The sequence below is a fragment of the Lycium barbarum genome, chromosome 8, assembly GCF_019175385.1.
Source record: "Lycium barbarum isolate Lr01 chromosome 8, ASM1917538v2, whole genome shotgun sequence".
In the NCBI taxonomy this organism is placed as follows: domain Eukaryota; kingdom Viridiplantae; phylum Streptophyta; class Magnoliopsida; order Solanales; family Solanaceae; genus Lycium; species Lycium barbarum.
This window is the reverse complement of record NC_083344.1, coordinates 15,202,026-15,219,650: the sequence shown is the minus strand read 5'-3', so window position 1 is coordinate 15,219,650 and position 17,625 is coordinate 15,202,026.

Sequence of the window (17,625 nt, the reverse complement as noted above, 5' to 3'; positions counted from 1 at the left end):
TTGGCATAAGGACAATTATTTTTACACTTGTGACCTCCTAAGTAGTCATTTATCACACACAATACCCCAATAATCATAATGTCATATAAAGAATCAATCATGTTAATCAATCCTGTTCTAAGTATGCATTTTTCAAAATTTCGAGGGGTCCAAAATTTCCAACAAACCACAATACATGCCATTAGTTACAAAGTAGTACCAAATAAGCCAAAATTACTCTACTCAACCTAAGTAACATCCTAAACATGCCAGTTTCAACAAAATAAAACCCCCCTCAGGAAAAGAACTCTGGCAAAGAAAAGCCGAGGGGGTTCCTAAACACATATTTACAATACAACAATACCAGATAGCCACCCCCAACTAAAACATTTGCAGTGTCCTCACTGCATCACATAAGCATACAAAAAACAGAAAAAAAAACAAAATAAAAAAAAACTTAGGAATACCTACTAGCACTGAGTGCTATGGTCATCTCTGCTCACCCTCGGAACTGGAGCTGCTGGGCTCTGGTAGGACAAAATCTTCCTCATTTTCCCCCTCTTCATGCTGTGCTCCGCATACACTCCTCAGAATACTCATCATCTTGTTCAAAAACTTGCTTTGCTTTTTGGCGTGCTCGCTTGCCTTTTTCTGCCTCCTCTCCATCTTACCCTGCTTTTCCTTTATATTCTTCAGTTCCTCCACCACACCTGCTAATGTCGGACCACCAGGACCAGAGGGAGCTGTAGATGTGCCCTCTCCACATGGGCCCGAAGGGATACTAGCCACTAGCTGCTGAATCCGATTGTCCACCCCATGGACCTAGGTGGAGATATACTGAAAAGGCCTGGCGACTTCTTGCAGTGGTGGCAAGATTGATATAGCCATGGGAGGAGCAGGTGCCCCACCAGTTGAATCTGATGCAGTAGAGGTGAACTGCCCAAATGACGGGGCTGCTACATCAATCCTCCTTTTCTTCTGCACATTCCCGGGCCCTCTCTTCTTCAATGGATGAATCGGTCCACCGGGGCCCTTTTCTTTGTCACCTGGCCTTGTGGCCACCCCATCAGTGGCGCACAAATAAGTGATCAATGACGGGAAGAATAGACTCTTAGTCCTTTCAAGCACCACCTCCTGTATTTCTTGCATAATAAGCCTCCCCACATCAACCGGCAATCCTTCCATCACAGCACAAATTAATTTAGCCCTCTCAAGGGGCACCTCTGAATCATGTTTAGAAGGCAGCACCCTGGATGTCACAATATCTATCCAAGTTTTGGCCTCAGCAGTGAATTCTGTGGAGTCAATCTTCCTTTGCATTGTGGTCAACCACTTTGGTTGCTCCCTACCGTGAAGGTGGGTCACAAACCATTGTTGCCTCATTTGTTCATACCTCTGTGCCATCTCACTGTTGTCACCATCCTGCAGATTGTAGTAGGCATTGATTCGAGAAGTATTGCACAGGACATCTACATCTTTGACTTTGACAATTTCCCGATGTGTAATGTCTGCCTCTGCAGCATTTGCATAGAACTCCCGCACAAGGGTATAATTTGCCTTGATTGGTTCATCCGCAAAGCGTATCCATCCGCTTGTTACCAGCCTTTCATAGAATTCGGACATCTTTTCTTCCAAATTTTCTGTTACGATGCCCCTTTCTTCGATGAAGCTCTTTCCCAGCAGTCTATCATAGAGCTTCGAACATTTTGCTGACTGAAAGGTGGTAGTGTCGTAGTATTCAAATAAGGGCACTTGGGCAACATTGGATGTCGAAGCCATTTTTCAAGCGTGAGTACCTACAAAATGAACACACATGCCGAGCACACATATGAATACCTAAAACAATGTATAATGAGGCAATTAGGCCAAAGGAATCGGTCACAGAAGTTTTGAGCAGCTCTATGCGAGCATTCTGTTTGTGAGCTGCCTATTTTTATTCAACGCGATCGCGCAACAAGTGGACGCGTTCGCGCTATTTCTCTTCTCTATTACTGCGCGTTCGCGCAAAAAATGGGCGCGTTCGCGCTACTTTATTTCACTGTTTCTGTGCGTTCGCGTCATGTATCAGCGCGAACGCACTGAGTCGTTTCAGATTTTCAGAAGGCATTTTCACAAACATGTTATGGGCATGATTTTTGGGGCTTCGATTCAATGATTTTAAGCACGTATTTTGTCCTATTTTTTTTTCACAACAACACCCACTCTCAACTCACATCACTCAACAACTAAAAACAATTTATATGACAAGAAATTCAACAATTTCATCAACTTTTTATGCTCAAACAAGTGAAAGTAAAAATTTTCTTTCACAAATTCTAACACGAAGAGATGATAAAAACAACCATATGAACAAGAGAATGAGAGAATCACATACCTTGTGGTTGCAAGTTGAAGAATTCTTCTTAAGATGTGAAATTGGGTTTGAGAGAAAAGTGAGAAAAAAAATTGAGAGAAAAGTGAGGGAAATGGGGGTTATACCCCCTTTGGTTCTGTTTTGTAACCTGGGAACTGCGCGTCAGCGCGTTCGCGCTGACTATTTTTTCTTTCATTTTCTTTTGTTCTGCGCGTTCGCGCCAAGTTACACGCGTTCGCGCCAAGTTACACGCGTTCGCATAGAGGTATATCAAACCCCATTTTTCCAGAGAGTTTTTTTTTTTTTAGTTTAGTTTAATCAAAAATAATAAAATAAACCATTCTAAAAATTTATAAATGATGGGTTGCCTCCCACCAAGCGCTTGAGTTAACGTCGCGGCACGACGGTTACCTTTACCACTTTTCACTCCACTTGGAGGATATGAATTTGCGCCCCAACTTTGAATCAAGATTCCGGTGATGCTCGTGAGGCGGTGGTAGGAAAGCAAAGAGGCCAACTCTCGGGTGTCGCATTTTGCACTTCTTGGCCCGTAAGTGAGGCATGCCATTTTGTCTTCTTGGCATAACAAACTTCAAAATGAAAACGCTTTCTTCTTCATCTCCAAAATTCTCCATAGGCTCGGTTAGTTCAACTTCCATATCATCAACCAAGCACAATGTTGAAAAATGGTTGGAATGTGGTCCAATGCGCTTCAATTTCAAATTCGCTTCATTTTTGACATCCTCACTCAAGAATGAACTAGAGTCTTCAAAAACCATTTCATGAACTTTTTTATGCAACTCTAGTATCATTTCTTCAATCTCGGCATCTTGCATTATTTTCGGATTGGTCGGTTGGCAATTCACCATTAGCTCATGAATATCAATCTTGACCTCTTCTTCATTGGAAACCAACTCAAAATTATGATCCATGGCCCTTTGATATTGAGCATTACATGCTTCAATCTTTGCATTCAATTCGGCCTCCAATTTCTGGATATCAATTTCAAGTAGCTCCATTTCTTGACTTTGCTCAACATGCATTTTTAGAAATTCTTCCATCATCCATGAAATGCCTTCACGGTGATCTCCATAGGCTTCAAGTTGTTGAGCTTGATTCATTAGCCAATCTTGGCTCAAAATTTCCATTTTGTCAAGTTTTTCTTCATTGTGAGAGTCGTCCAACTCTTGTAAAAATCCATCCATAGTGAGATACACCTTTTGGACAGTTTCATCATCTCCATGTTGAAATTCTTCCCACAATTTGGTCAAGACTTGCCCATATTTTTCATTCTTACCCCTTATGCTTTTCAAGATTTCCTCAACTTCTTCTTTTCGAGAATTGGAGATTTCTTCTTCAAAATTTTGCTCTTCTTCTTCAAGTTGAACCATTTCTTCAATTTCACAACTTTCGTTGTGGTTACAAGAATTTTCGGGCTCATCTTGCAAATTTGAAATCTCTTATTCAACCAATTTATTTTGAGGAGTAGACACTTCCATGACAATTGAGGAATTTGCCCCTTCTAATGAGTCATTCATTCTTTTCATAGCTTCTCCATTTTCTAAAATGGATTGTTGGATGAGTTTTCGCTCTTCCTCCATTTTAGCTTCCCGATCTAAGTATGTTTGGAGCATTGCCATGATGCCTTCATATCCGGCACTTTGTCCTTTATTTGTCATGTCATTGTCTCTATCAAACTCAAAAGCACAATTAGCATTTTCGTTAGAACAACTTGGGGGAGGGGGAGCAAAATAATTGGGACAATCACCCCAATGTCCACCTTGACCACCACATATATTACAAATATTCCCATCATAGAATTGAGACGGTGCACTCATCTCTCTCCCGGGAAAATTTTCACAATCTTGTCAAAAGTGGGGTTCTCCACAATATGGACATGGGTCATCAAAGTATGAACAACTACCATCCGACCAATTTTCATTATATGATGCCATTTTTTTTAAGATAAAATAAAGCAATGAAAGTTTGAACCAAAGCAAGTTAGCTTAAATCCCAAACTAACCCAAATACGCCAAATTGTTCCCCGACAACGGCGCCATTTTTGATAACGTCCAAATCCAATCCTCAAAGAGAAAGTGTACACGGTCGTATGCAATATAATTTACCCAACTATGAGTCGGGGTCGATCCCACAGGGAACAATATGCTAGACGATTAAGAAAGTAAGGAACTTTCACCAACTAAGCTAAAGCCAAACGATGGATAATATTTTGGTTTTTGGAGAATATTATAACTAATGCGAAAATGTAAACTAACCTAGAAAGCAAGTAAAATGATCAATAGCCACAAGTTTGGATACAAAGGAAATTACACTCAAGTAACGATCCAATGTATTTCATGATTTTACAACTAAGAGCGGGTTTATGTTAATAGATAATGATTTCTAAAATCTCATTGAAAGTCTTCCAACCAAATCAATGAATTTCACTCTAAGCTTTTCCAAGCCTTAGAGTGTGATATTAGGCACAATCAATTTAACCTCAAGTAACTATCCTCTTCCGAGCTGAAGTTATTAGATGGGTTTAATGACCCAAATCCTTGTTAACTAATCTTTCCCAACCTAGATTTCCTCTTCCGAGCTCAACCTAAGTAAATGGGTGAGTCCTAGGGTTAGCTAATCCCTTTGGAAACATTCAAGAACGAGATTAATTAAAGAAACAATAACCCACTTCATTAGGAATAAAAATCATTCAATACATAAGCATAACAAGAGTTTCAAACCAAACTTTAATCAAGAATATTTTCATAAACAAGATTCAAGTAAAGAAAATAAATACTACACACTTAAATATACAATACAAAACAAGGAATTGAAGAAAGGATTAAGAAATATCTCATTAAAGTGCTTCCAATCTTCTCCTCCAATGGTGTAGGTGAAACCCTAGCCTCCAAGCTTGTAAGAAAAATGGCCAAAGATGTGTTTAACAAACCCTAGTTGGCTTTTTATAGGAACTGGAATAGCAGAAATCGTCAAAGCCCAAGTTCTGCTTGGACTGGGCCTAAAATCCTTCAACGCGTTCGAGCCATTGTCCTGCGCGAACGCGTGGAATCACTCTCTTTTCTTCAGCGCGAACGCGTGACATTCGAGCGTGAACGCGCAGAGTTAATAACGCGCGTGGGCGCGAACGCGTGGGTTACCTGCACGAACGCGCAGAGTAATTTTCCACCAAAATTTCCAGAATGTCCAATTGTTTCCAATTTTGCAGCTTTTTTTGCTCTTTTTTAATTGTTTTCCACACTTAGGCTCTAGGGACCCCGTATTACCTGAAACATACTAAAAACCACGTAAAATAACATAGACTTGCTTAAAAACAAGTAAAACTTATAGCCGAAAGGCATCGATTGTGGCGTAAAATCACGCCACATCACCCATATTAACAAAATCAAGCAATATTAAAAACAAAAGTGAATCCCATATTAAAAAAACAAACAATGTTAAAAAAAATTGCTTAGAAAATCAAACAATTAAATCAATAATGATGGATTCATTGCCACATGCGTATCAACCCATTAGAGGGAGCAAATGAAATTATTGAAAAATTGTGGGCCCCATATTAAACACCAACCAGTAATAAAAAAAAAGAGAAGAAAAAAAGTGGAACCCACCACATCCAAACTCACGGGAAAAAAAAAGTGGATCCCGTATTAACAAAATCAAGCAATATTAAAAAAAAAGTGAATCCCATATTAAAAAAACAAACAATGTTAAAAAAAAGTGCTTAGAAAATCAAACAATTAAATCAATAATGATGGATTCATTGCCACATGCGTATCAACCCATTAGAGGGAGCAAATGAAATTATTGTACATCAACATACTTAAATACAAAAATGCTTAGAAAATCAAACAATTAAATCAATAATGATGGATTTATTGTCACATGCGTATCAACCCATTAGTGGGAGCAAATGAAATTATTGTACATCAACATACTTAAAATACTTATATATATATATAAAAAAAAAATTGTGGGCCCATATAGCCTGATGGATTCATTGCCACATGCGTATCAACCAATTAGAGGGAGCAAATGGAATTATCGTACAACAACATAATTAAAATACAAAAGTGCTTAGAAAATCAAACAATTAAATCAATAATGATGGATTTATTGCCACATGCGTATCAACCCATTAGTGGGATCAAATGAAATTATTGTACAACAACATACTTAAAATACTTTAAAAAACAAAGTGTGGTCCCCATATTAAACACCAACCAATATTAAAAAAAAAAGAAAAACACCAACCAATTAAGCATTTAAAAAAAAGTGTGGTCCCCATATTAAACACCAACCAATATTAAAAAAATAAAAAAAACACCAACCAATATTTTTTTTTTAAAAAGAAGTAAATAAAGTGGAACCCACCATCTCCAAACTCACGGGGAAAAAAAGGTGTACTCCATATTAACAAAATCAAGCAATTTAAAAAAAAAAGTGAATCCCATACTAAAAAAACAAACAATGTCAAAAAAGAGAGTGTAGACTTTGTATTCGTAGCAAACACTAATATAATAAAGTTTTAGATACGGAGCACAAACTACAATGTTATATTAATCGTGTTTTGAACATAGTATCCCATATTGACAAAATCAAGCAACATAAAAAAAAAGGTGAATCCCATATTAAAAAAATAAACATTGTCAAAAAAAAAAGTGCAGACTTTGTATTCATAGCAAACACTAATATAATAAAGTTTTAGATACGGAGCACGAACTATAATGTTATATTAATCGTGTTTTGAACATAGTATATATATATATATATATATATATATATATATATTATATGCATAAAAATAGTGCAAACTAATAATGTCCAAAAGGGTGGGCCCCATACTAAACAACACCAAGCAATATATAAAAAAAAAGTGAACCCCATATTAAAAAAAATATAATATTTTTTTTTAAAAAAGTGCAGACTTTTTATTCATAGCAAACACTAATATAATAAAATTTTAGATACGGAGCACAAACTATAATGTTGTAGTAATCGTGTTTTGAACATAATATATGTATATATATTATATGCATAAAAATAGTACAAACTAATAATGTACAAAAAAAGAAAAAGTGCACCCCATAAAGGGTGGACCCCATACTAAACGACATTAAGCAATATAAAAAAAAAGTGGATCCCACCATCTCCAAACTCACGGTAAAAAAAAGTGGACCCCATATTAACAAAATCAAGTAATATAAAAAAAAAAAAAAGTGAACCCCATATTAAAAAAAAATAATGTCAAAAAAAAAGTGCAGACTTTGTATTCGTAGTAAACACTAATATAATAAAATTTTAGATATGGAATACAAACTACAATGTTATATTAATCGTGTTTTGAACATAGTATATATATATATATATATATATATATATATATATATATATATAGTGCAAATTAATAATGTCCAAAAAAAAAAAAAAAGTGCACCGCCTATTAAAAAATCAAACAATATTCATGTAATTTCCAATGTATCTCATTAAGTCAATAATGATGAATTCATTATCACGTGCGTGTCAATCCATGAAATTGCTTTTCTTCAAAAGGTTAAGTAGTCAAACCATACAATTTTCTTTCTTTTTTTATATTAGCCTGAGATCTAATCTAAATATTAAACTGTTGTATTTGCTATTTCGCCATGTCATTTATTTGTTATGTTTACTAAAATAAATATACTTAAAATATTTATATTTTAAAATAATATAGAATTTAATTACTTTTTTATATTTATTCTTACTCTAATAAATGTGAAAAGAAATTAATGTCGTAAAAAAAATATATCAAATGCAGATCAAATAATCAATAAGGTAAATTAGTCAAATTATAATTCTAATCGACGTTTTCTTAAAAAACCATACAAAAGACAACATGACAAGTAAAATGAGCTAAACCGAGAATATTTACTAAAAATTTAAAAATAGTATTTCTTCGTTTAAATAAAAAATCAATTTCTACTTTGTTTCGTTTTAAACATGTAAAATTAATTTAATAATTTGAATTAGAATTGTCCAAATCAAAATTTGATAAAAAATAATAAGTATTTTACACCTTTAAATTAATTGAATTAAAATTGAAAGTATCAACTGATGCTTAAATATTGCTATTGTTTTATCTCAAAGAGAAGAAAATAGTTTCCTTTTAAACAAGTCTTCTCTTTTAAAAAATATTAATAAATTTACCAATTTTGTTTTCATAGCAAACATTAATATAATAAAATTTTAGATATGGAGCACAAACTATAATGTTATATATATATATATATATATATATATATATATTTTCACTATTCAAAAATAACTACATACATATAAATGTATTATAATCTAAAGTGTTGGGCCCGTGCGCAGCAGGGGCATAGGCCGTCTAGTTACTTATATAAGAGGGAGTATGCAGGCTCTCTGTCCGACAACATACCTGCTTACTAAGGTATTTTCAACATTTCACTAGATTACCTTGATTGAGAGAGTTCTTCTTGGTTGATAGTGGGGATATACGTTGCCTGCTTGTTGTCTGCTCTGTCCATGTTGAGCTATTGACTATTATTAGCTAGAAGTTAAATCTTTGAAAATTCATAAATTAAATGGTACATGTAACATGTATTGTGGCGGTTCATATTATACGGTATTTTTTTTTTTTTTTATCTTTAATCTAAAATAAATATTCTTTTAACATGATCAAGAAAGTAGTCACTACTAAAAAATCAGAATTTCCCGACCTCAAAAAACCGACCTCATGAGATCGGTAAAGTCGTAATATTTATTTTTTAATTTTTTAAAAATAAACCGACCTCATGAGGTCGGTAATATTGTACCAAAATTTTAAAAGATAATGTACCGACCTCACTAGGTCGGAAATTTATTTGATGCCTAATATTATAATTTTATTTTTAATTTAAAAGAATACCGACCTGACGAGGTAGGTATTCTTTAAAATTAAAAATAAAATAATTAAATATACCGACCTCATGAGGTCGGTATAATTAGGAAAATAAATTAAATTAAAACAGACCCAAATAAACCCTTCTCTCTCTTACCCTCTCACGTTTTCTCTCCCCCTCTCTCTCAAACCCTAATACGTCGTCGACGTTACCATCATTGCAGGGAGTCATCGTAGCCGCCGTCCCTAATTAGTACCATCGTTGCCATCGCCGTCCACAGCCAACCATTTGAGGTATGCTTTCTTTCTTTTCTTGGCTAAGAAATTTGCTAGGAGGACCAGCTGAAAAAAGCTTGTTTCAGATATGACATTGAAAAAAGAGTTTGCCTAATATTGTTTCTGATTTACAAAGTGAATTCCTGTACTTAGAATTAGAGTTCTAAGGAATTCCTCAGTTTTACTAGTTGTGGAATTGACAATATATTACTTTTTCTTTTTTGTCTATTATTAATTTGGGTAAATTTTCAAACTTGTTCAAATTAACAGAGGTCTAATTATTATTATTATTATTGTTCAAATTGAATTCCTGTACTTAGAATTAGAGTTCGAAGGAATTCCTCAGTATTACTAGTGTTTTTTTTTTTTTTTTTTTTTTGTTTATGATTAATTTTTGGGGCAAATTTTCATGTGTTTGGATTTAAATTTTCTGAATTTGTGATGGTTTCTTGATTCTAAGGCACATTTAGCCAAAAGAGTACTTCAATCTCTTGATCTCTAAGGTCCATATACCCTTTTTTTAGTGTGTTAGGTTTATGGTGCAATTTTTCATGGGTTTGGCTTGAAATTTTCTGAGGTTTTGATGAGTTTGTGATTCTAAGGTCCATTTTAGACAAAGGGTACTTATGAGACTGAAATCTTGCTCTATAAGATTTATGTAATGTGGTATAGGGCAACTGGTGATTTGGGTCTCTGTTGAAGATCTAGTAAATATTTCCTAGTCTGAAGCTTTAATTGCTAATTTGGGCAACTGGTGATTTGGGTTTTGAATGTAACATTGAATTAAATTATTCATTGAATTTGTTCCTTAACAATTTCAAATTTGGTACTGTTTGTGTAGATGGAATCTCGTAGTTGGATGTATAATAGGACAAACGACGGCCGAGAGGGGATGAGGCAAGAATTTGTAGACGGTGTTGATGCTTTTGTTGACTATGCAATGACACTTGAAACTTTTTAAATTCATGCTTGGTTAGGTGCCCATGTGTGAAATGTCAATGTAGGAATTACGAGACACCAGAGATTGTTAGACTTCATCTCTATAAAGACAGCTTTGAAAAAGATTATACAGTGTGGACTAGTCATGGAGAAACGGATAATAGTTTTGGTAGATTTCAAAACTTTGTTGTTGGTGAAAGTAGTAGGGCGGTGGAACCTAATGTCCAAAATTCTAGAATGCACGATATGGTTCAAGATGCTTATGGGATGCATTCCGATTTTGAATCTGGCAACCATGATGAAGAAGCTCCAAATGAAGAAGCTAGTCGTTTTTTTGAACAGTTGAAAAATGCTAGTCGACCTTTATATGAAGGGAGTCCCCACTCTCAATTGTCTATTGTTGTTAGATTATTAAGCATCAAAGCATATTGGAATGTTCCTCAAGGTGCAATAGATGCTGTGATTGGCCTTATACATGAATTAGTTGACCCGAAATTAGAGATACCTGAAAATTACTATAAGGCAAAAAGATTAGTGTCTAAGTTAGGACTCTCGTCAATGAGAATTGATTGTTGTGAAAATGGATGCATGTTATACTATAAGGATGACGAAGGTCTAGAATCTTGTAAGTTTTGTGGAAGAGCTCGTTTTAAGTGGAGTCGTAGCGGGAAGAGGGTTGCTGTTAAGGTGATGCATTACTTCCTATTTATAGGTTCTATCTGGAATGGTTTAGCTTTATACTTTCATATTTTCTTTACATGTTTTTAAATTTTTGCACAACAAAACCTTGTATCACTGAACCATTTCTGCTTCTTGCTGTATAGGCACCTGTTGCAATCTCTCTTGTATAAGTGTGGTCCCTTGTATCCCCTTTTTTTGGCCAATAAACTGCTTCTATATGCTGTATATGTTCTCTGAAAATTCTACAGTAGTTAAGATCTTGTATGACTTACCTCTTGTGATCATGTTGTGAATAGCCACTGCTGCATATCACACCAGCAAACTTTGCTATTTCTGAGCTGTAGCAGCCCTTCCAAAAGTTGAAAACAATAATAAGTGTACTACATCTGTTGAAATCCTGTATGCATGAATTTGTCCTGTAATGTGTATACCAACTGCTGGTTCTAGTACATCAGCTTGTATCTGATATTCCATATCATTTGCTATTTCTTCTGTTTGTTTGTGTCAGATATTTACTAGGAATTATTCAATAAATTTCTAGTACTCAATAAATAACTTTCTTGTGTTGCTACTAGCTACCATGCATTTTCAGAGAATTTTATTTTTTCAATGCCCTACTTCTGTAAGATTAAATAGATTTTGGGGTTTCAAAAATGGGATTCTTTTAGTGCCAAGGATTTGACCTTGTAAGTTGGTGATGTACTCAATTTTTCTCTATGTGATGTTCTGTTTCAGGGTCAGGATTGATAAAGAAGAAAGGTTTTAAAGGATCCTTTAGGGAAGCAGCAGCTTCGACAAAGATATTTTTTTTCCAATAAAGTCCACTAGGCATTTTGGTGCCTAGGGCTAATTTTATAATTTTTCTCAAAGAAATCTAGAAGTTCCTAATGTAGCCAAAAAAACAGTACCAGAAGTGAAATGCCTGCTGTTAGTATGTTGACAGCATTTATTTGCAGTTGTGTGTAGCCTGTGTCCCATATGAATTTCTGTAGAACAATGCCATATTTCAGACTGCAAGAAAACAGTTGCAATAATCCATATTGTTTGAATTTCTTTCTTCCATGATGAGCTAGTTGTCCCAAACTGTTTCTTATGTTAAAGTAAGCTTGAATCACATCATTTCCTAAACTAAGATCAGTGATACTAGCTTTTCCTGATATTGTATTAATTGTGAACCAAAGCTGCACCATATCATTTCCTATTGGAATAAGATCAATGTGCAAAAAGAAGTACTCATCTGCTACAGTTTGTGAGAACCAGGTTGGGACATGCACCCAATTTGTTGTTCCAAGCTATGCACCAGTATTCCTCTTGGATCAATGAGCTGAATATGATATTCAAGCTTGTAATATATCTGTGTCACATCCAACAGGATTTGAGTATAATGATAGTATCCACTTCCATCCATTAGTCCTCCGCTTCATCCCACCAGTAGTCACAATTAACCAGGTCTGTCCATTTTTTCTTTTGTTACCCTTACTATTTTCAAACCAACTGCGTACCAAATCCTTTCCCAAGAGAATGGAATCAGTGCTGCACAGTATATGCATATTTCCTGCATGTAATGCTTGTGACCTTCTATACTAGCAAAACAAAAAAAAATGTAGGCTCAAATTAGAAATGAGATCCAAAGAAGTGATACATATAGGTAAAATATTTGCGCTCTAGATCAAACAAGAAAATAGCCACAGATTTATCAAAAAACAGCGGTAATTATTCTTACAAGTTATGATTGGTTTGACGAATGACCTCAGGAGCCATCCAGTATGGTGTGCCCTTCATGGACTTGGCACCTGATACAGTAGCCTAATGTAAACATGTTTCATCAATATCCTCTTCATTACATCCAAACTAAACGAGACAAATATAGATTGAGAATGGATGGTGAACATACCAGTTCAACAACCTTCCTTGATGCCCCAAAGTCAGCCACTTTTATGCAACCTTTGTTATCAACAAGGATATTGGCCCTCTGAACCCAAATTAATACACGAGATTATTATTGGTCATAATTTAATAGAAAGAAAAGAAAGGAAACAAGATACCTTAATATCTCTAAGAATGATTCCATTCTTCTACGAGGATATTTCTTGCTTATTAACAACCCTTAATTTGCTTTGAAAGGGAAATTATTTGGTTAATAAACAAAGTGGACTTGAATAAATCGGAATAGATAGGGGATTCATACGACTGACCTCAACCCAACTGCTTTTAGATTGAGATAGTTGATTGATTAATTTGTCTTTAATAATTCACACATGTGTCTTTCTATTCCCGTCCGTCTATCTCAGACTATAACTTCTGTTTCAGCAATCGATCACGGGAGCTTTAACAATAGCGTCGCAGAGCAAGAGGTTTGTGCAATGTTCCTTTAAGTTATTGACTTAAGGAGATAACAAGAATAATTGGATGCCATATGCTCGTAAATGATATTGATTTCAATTTCTCAACAAATCAGGCTTTATCTTGAAATTAATTGCTATAATCTTCAGGTTTTTTACTCCTATAAGTAGCTGGATTTATTGGAGTTTGTAGGTCTGATTGTTGATCTGTAACATGTTGATTTTGCTAGATTCTTTTGTGGTTTTAGTTTAGCTCTAAAGGGGATTTGTGTGACATGTTTTGATGTTGAAATGTGCCAAGATTCATTTTGCATGTTCGGTTTTATTTTTAAAAATACATTTAGTAGCTGTGTAATAATTAGGGAACCATCTTGGATGTACTTATTCATAAATTCAAATCAATATTCTCTCTTCTTTCTCCCCTTTGCGGTTGACATCATAGTTGTTAGTTGTATATACAAACAACGTACTGGTTAGGTCACTGTTTTCACTATAAAACATTATTGTCATTGTCCAGGTCATGGTGAACTTGTTATCTCATCATTCGTGTTCAATCCAATACTTTTTTTTTGGGCTCAATCCAATACTCAAATAATTTATATGATCACGTCAAGAGTTTGGTCTTGACAGGATGAAATGATCGTCAATACTTGTCTAGAATCACCAATAAATGTGTTGTCACATGTCGTTAGAAGTTCCACAGCCAACACGCCCGGCACACATACCTTTGGGTTTCTTTTGCATTTTACATGGAAGTGGACATACTTGTTCAGAAAGTTGGGTAGGCCTTAGGAGGTCTAATTGATTGTTTCAGAACTCCTTTGTAAAGATAATACCACTTGGCCTGAAATCAATGAATTACCTTGCTTTACTTAAAAAAAAAAACATAAACTCGTTGAGATAAGGATAGTCAGTGGTTATTCGTCACCTACATAAGAGGCAACAACAGCTTAAAATGTTAATGGGTCGTCCCTAGGACCTATCGACATACTGTCTCCCTATTTTCTATCCCTTTGTGAGCATGTCACATTCTGATCACACATTAGTCATCATTGATTCAGGAAGGATTTCAATGTGAGTTGCTTTAGTAATATGGCTAATTAATTAAGAAAAGAATTCTCCATGCAGTCATAGTATGTCCTTTCGATGTGTTGCTAGAAACATTTTTTTTTTAAACATTTCATAGTTCCTTAGTTTTTAATAGTCTTGCTAGCTTATCTTGCTTTGTAACTTGCAATTTAGAAAGGCAATATAAGAGATAATCTTATTTTGCTTTTTTCAGTTTGGTTTTTTGACAATTGACCTATTTCGAAGTACAGTGGAATATGCATTTCTGAAGCACTTCATTTCTCAGGTAGTTTTGGAAACCGTTGCTAGGATTCATTACAGGCTATGTACTTCTTCAAGGTCTCCATTTTATCACAAAATTAAAATACTAAATACTAGTGGTACTATTTTGTGTTTTTATTAGGTCATTCAGTGTCTTCAATCTGGATATAACATCTAAAAATGTAGCTATACAACAGTCTGTCAAGATGTCTTAAGCCTTCAGATTCAATATAACAACCTTCCATCTTCACATAACTATCATAGAAACATCTCCTTTACACAATGTCGATCACTACAAGTAAACAAGAGAATAGCTAACGAATTGAAGACCAAAACTGCCACCGGTACTCATTGTGATGCACCATATGACTTGTTACCATATCATATCCTGTGCACAAAGGATCAATGGAACTGCCATAATATTCTACTTTGAGCCATGTTTCAACCAAGTCATGCCCTCTGGTAAAAAAACCAGCAACTATCTTTATGTTAATGATGTTTTTGTTTTCCTTTGTACTTACAAACCAGGTGCTGCTTTAGATTGGATTAGGCCATCTAAGACTGAACAACATACTTTTCTATTAATTTATATTTGAGATACTTACATATATTATTGTATAGATGGCAGGTGAAAAGAGGGCTAAGAAAACAAAGAAGGCTAAGGAGACGGGGGTTCCCCAACGACTGTCAGAAAACCTTGTGATTAGAGATAGAAGCCCGTCGCCACGTCTCCCACCACGTGGCGCTCCATTGCCTCATAAGCCCCTCATGAACATCATTGCATATAGTCTTCCATCTCCATACAGCTTTGGTTGGCCCTATATGGCTCCACGACAGGGCTTTACGGAGGCGTCTCCACTGAGCCCCTCGATAATGTCCCCACTAGGTTATGCTACCCCACAGGGCTTCACTCGGTATACTCTCGAATCTCAACGGGCGTCGTCTAGTGGTATATCGACAGCTACGCCCAGCCCGACTGTATCACATCATTCTTCATCATCTACTGAACAGTACGAGATTACGGGTCCTGACCTTCGAGAAAGTAGTTCTGCGCCTCACACTCCTACCACTAATGACTTATCTGGAGGTGTAAGTGCTCCACAACTGGAATCTTATGACTCATCATCGAGCCTGCGGGATACGGGTATGAGTTATCCTTCTGCGAGGTTTTCTTTGTTTATGTTTTTGTTTGTTCTCTAAGTGTTTAATTTTATATTTTTGGTAGTTGGTTACCGGACAAAGCTTCAAGACTCCTTACAAATGAGATGGAAAAACTATTTAAAGACTCACCTACTTGGGGCCATATGTCACCAAATCGCTAGAGAGAGATCTTTTATGCGTTTAAGGTATATGCATTTATTATTTTTATTTAAGGGAAAAGGGTCAATTATACCCCTCTGGTTTAGAATCCAAATGATGCACCTGGTACAATCATATTTCAATGCACATTCTTGTCCCATTGCTGCTTTCCTCTGTAGAATCCAACTGCTGCACCTGGTATAGTCATATTTCAACTTCCTTGAAGAGTTTGATATGCCATGTAGAACTTAAACTTGCAAAAAAGAAGCTACTGTTAGTGTAAAACCAACTCTGCTGAAATAATATGACACATAACCTTGTACCACAAAAATGATGTAGGTTTTTGTATCAACATTAGAACATACCAATCCCATATCATTTCCTATACTTATAAGATCAATGGAACATTAAAAGCAACCAACTTTGACCCATATTTGAACCAAATCATTTCAAAATTATTAATATCATTGGTACAAACAGTAACAGTATTACTAAAGCAACTTGCAAATTCCCAGTGTTTTTTTGAATATTGACCACCTGATTCTGCTTCTTCTTACTTGAAGTTCCTTCATGTTGCATCATCTGTTTCTGAGCACCAAAATTTTACCCCTTCAAAATCATTTTTATTTGCTTCATCACCTGTTACAGTCACCTGCAACTTTCCTGTTATATCCCGTATTTTTGTACATTGGAATATTTTTAAGCTAATAGAGATAAGTTAAGGACAAGATTATTTTGGGATATGGAATAGAGACTTTTAACCCTCGATTTTAATTAAGTGCACGAAATGCGTATAAATTTTAATTTTTATGGAAATATTAGTGGAGATTAGAGATTAATTAACCATGATTAGATTTTTAAGTGAGGGATTAGAGATTAAATTAACATTAAATCAGACCATTAGTGGGCCAAGTGGACCCCACTATGGCATGGCCAAATCTGATTGGCTCATGCCATAAGTGGGGCACGTGTCCAGCCCTTGGACAGCATATAAAGCACTAATTTGATGACTCATGGAATGGTATTCATCCACAATTCATCTTCAACAAGTAAAGTTAGAGAGAGAGAGAATCAAAGCCATGAAACCCACGACCATGGCTGAATTAAATTTAAGCTCACAAAATTAATATCAAACACTAATTTTCTAAGGTGTTCCACTCAAATTGGAAGCCATAGAAACGTGAATTTAGCCATTTGGAGCAACAAGAACACTTGTTCTCTTAGTCCACAATTCCAGCAACATTGAGGAGATAAATTGTTAAGGTAAGGTTTGATCATTTTCTACACGTTTTAGTAGGGATTTGGACTTGTTACAATTTGATAAATGTGAATTGGATATATGGAATTATGTATATTGATATTAAAATGTTGTTGAGCCGTGTAAGGGGGGGGGGGGGGGGGGGGGGGGCTGTTTTAGTTAGAATTGGTGAATTGATTTTAATTAACATTTTGGTTGTTGTTGTCATGGATTATGTGATGAGAGTGAAGAAATTTGATGGTTAGAGTTGAAATCATATTTAGTTAATTAG